Source organism: Phymastichus coffea, unplaced genomic scaffold, assembly GCF_024137745.1.
Source record: "Phymastichus coffea isolate CEN01 unplaced genomic scaffold, Cenicafe_Pcof_1.1 PCOF00026, whole genome shotgun sequence".
Lineage (NCBI taxonomy): Eukaryota > Metazoa > Arthropoda > Insecta > Hymenoptera > Eulophidae > Phymastichus > Phymastichus coffea.
The window spans coordinates 2782336-2786076 of NW_026706837.1; the positions used below are offsets into that span (position 1 = coordinate 2782336).

Here is a 3741-nt window from a genome sequence, read left to right on the forward strand (position 1 = left end):
TCTTTTGCTCGCTGTCTGTCTCTCTTTCTTTCCATCTGACATATCTGACATGCGTGTGCTTTAAGACAAAGAAATCATTAAGAGCTTCGACATCATTTCCTGTAAGCCGGCTGCCGGTGCTCGTCGTTAATGTATTTAATTATTATTCTCTCAACATCGAGGTAAGCTTGAATTATATAAAAATAGATATACTTGAATATGAGAAACAATTATTGAAAAGTTTCTCGATAAACGCAAGTAGTCTGAACATTGACGTAGTTTTTAATTACATAACCTATCAATTGACTAAACGTACATTGTTATGATATTATTAATTTATTAATTAAAGCAGGACAAGTATATACTTAATACTGTATACTTGCAATGGCATATATATTATTTATTCATAGTATTTCAATTTATTCTCAAAAACTTCTCGAATACTAATTCTTTGTCTTTGCAGTTAAAGTTGAGTAATGTTTATATACTATAATTGTGCAAGAGTGTATTCACCAAATTTAATATAGTGTCGATGAGACGTATACTTATTGTATTTGTGATTTGCAGCTGCTACGCCTAACAAATGCCTTGTACCCAGAGAGCTTTGGGATTGAATTCTAGGGCTCTTTGCTGTTTTAACACTGACAACTGTAACTATGTTAGCCACAGATGAGTTAACCAACAAGTTTACCTCTACCAAAAGAGCAACTATACTGTAAAAAGGTATTATTAATATCATCATAATTGTGGAAGAATACTTTCATCAAATTAAATATATTGTCGATGAGACTTATATTCATTATATTTGTGACTTACAGCTAGCTGCTACGTCCAACCAATTCAGTGTATCCAGAGAAATTTTTCATTCCACTCGAGGGTTGCAACTATGTGTTAGCCCCAGATGTGTTAGCCGACTCGTTCACTCTTACAAAAGGATCTACTTCATGCACTTTTTTTGGATTCACATGAAGCCTATCTATTTGAAGAGTTGTTTGCTTTTCCATTCATCAGTTTCATCTATTCAAAAAGGTATTTATTGACATCTTCAAACTATAAGTAGACTTTTTCAACGCATGTATCTTTAAAAGCTACCAAGAAGTTTCATTTTAAATCATTTTTAATATTCATGTCTTTTTGCATAACTACGATAACGCAAAGAGATAAATATTTTTTATTTAGTAAAATTAAAAATAAATAAAATTATATTTCATTTCAGTTTTTCTTCTTTTATAAAATGTCAGACTCAGAGGTAGAGTTGAACAAACCTCACGCCTATATTTACATTATACCTACTAAAACTGGAGAACAGGGTACCAAAGTAATCGTACCTCTTAGTGAAATAAAAACGTTTTGATTACGAGGCATATAAGAATGATACAAAAATCAAGAGACAATACAAAAATTCACATTTTTTTGGAGGCGACCGAATAAAAAAAAAGGTGAAATGTTTTGTGTTATATGTTGGTGGTGAGTAAATAATGAACTATATAAATAGAGCAGAAAGCAATCACAGAATACAAATAAAATTGTTCAATTTTTTTAATATGCTATTTTCAATATTTTAGACAGTTACGATGACGTTCAGCTTTCTTCAGAGACAAACAGATTTTTTCCTCCATCATTCGGTACAACAATAACGGATGATAATGAAAATACGGTTTTAGAAGTCGACAATTCTGATGAGACCAATTGTAAAATCCAAGATAAGGATACCGAGGATGTATATACAATGCGATCGGCTAAGAAGGCAAGGAAAGAGAAAAAGAAAAAGATAAAAGAGAATCAAAATCTCATCAACGATCAAATTTTAGATAATTATCTTCGGAATCATCAAATTGATACTCCTGCTGCTACATCCACACCTATTTCCAGACATGGCAATACATCTACAGTAAGGGTTCCTTAATTTTTCTATAAATTTTAGGAAGCTAATCGACTTTATAAATATATACATATATATATAAATATAAATACTTTGTTAAATAATATATATATAAATACTTTGCTTAAAATCAATTTTAATGTAAATTTACCAACTATTTACAGGAAGACGAAAAAGATAAGATAATCAATAATCAAAATGAGGTAATTAAACAATTGCGAGACCAGTTAGAAGAAACTAGAAAGGAAGCTTCAACCAGCAGAGCTGAAAGTTTGGAAACAGAAAGAAATAAAGAAAGCAGCGACAGCTCAGACAACTCAGCTTGCTGTTCACGCGATCCTTTTCGAGTTCACGATAAAACTTTTGGATATACCGAAAAGAAATTAACGGAGGAACTACAGTACGATGACCAAGGGAACGTGCATATTGGATACAATGTTTATTGTAATCTTGTATCATACACGATAGTTTTAAAACTAAAAATCCTTATAAATGTTTGTCAATATTAAGTGAAGGCGTATATGGGTTAAAAGATTTAGCGTAAAGATGTGTGAGAAAACAGAAAAATATGCTACACAAAAAAGAACTGTCTCCCGTGAAACGGATGGCTATAGAAAGACAAGTGTATTGCTTTATGAGAGCAAAGGATAAAACCATTAGTCAAGTAGATGATTTTTTAAATGACATTAATGGAAACCATCATAAAGCTATTACTTCAGCTGCCATTAGACAAAAAAATTTAGAGAAATTAGCAGAGTTAAAGGCTACAAACTTGGAAAACTAGTTGGTAAATGCATTCAAGATTATATAATTACAGAGAATCAAAAAGAGACTTTTAATTTTTTTAATTTATAACAAATAACGATTTGATATTTTCTTTTACCAAAAAAACATTCTTATATTCATGAGGAAAAAACGTTTGTATGAAATATTTAATGATTTTTATTTCATTAACTGTATAGTTAATAACGTTGTACATGCGATATGTAGTTTCTAATCAAAAGTATTAATATGTTTATGAAGTTCGATAACATTCGTTGATAAAGTAATATTGAGCAAATATTTTTTTTAAATATTAGAATAAATATGTTTATACTTAACTATTATGTACCTTCTTGTTTTATTGAGTGAATAAAGTAATTATTTACTATTATATTATTACAATTAGTCTGGATTTTACATTCATTTTGGAATATACTATGTATATTTTTCTGTTGGTGACTATCAATAACCGATAGTAACCGATACTAACTGTTAATAACTGTTAATAACTGTTATTAACGGTTAGTGTCTCTTACTTGCAATTGTTGACTTACAATTTTGAATTTTTCAATTTTGAAAAATTATTATAAATGTTAAAAATTGTTATTATCAGTTACTGTTAATTATATACTGTTGGTAATTGTAAATAACAATGTATTACCTATATTAACAGTTATTAACATATATTTTCATTTATAAATCATAAAAATATTTTTTTTTTAAATGCTAATAATTGTTAATAACTGTTACAAACTGTTAGAAGCTAAAAGTAATTGTTATCAATAGTTATATGTGTCTAAAATCTGACGTTTTAAAACTTTTATAAACTGCAAATAACTGCAAATTACATTTACTAATAGTTTGTCGCAGAAATTATTTCCGACAGGGATTAAAATGAATAGTTGAGTTAGATGAACTATGATACATCTAATATAATCACTGTGTTTCAAAAGAGTGAATTCGCTCTAATGTATTATAATTGAAAATTCTGATCTGCATATCATTGAACATAATATTAATTATGTTAGTACAGTAAACCAATATAATTAATTAACTTACAAAATTATCTATTCGTACAGCATTTACAGCTTTTCAATAAAAATGTTTTCGCGGAATCG

General features: G+C 28.7%; 1 pseudogene; it reads left to right on the forward strand.

The window, feature by feature from the left end:
- Positions 1 to 1213: 1213 nt before the first annotated feature.
- LOC131675587 (uncharacterized) lies at positions 1214 to 2912 on the forward strand (annotated as a pseudogene).
- Positions 2913 to 3741: the final 829 nt, after the last annotated feature.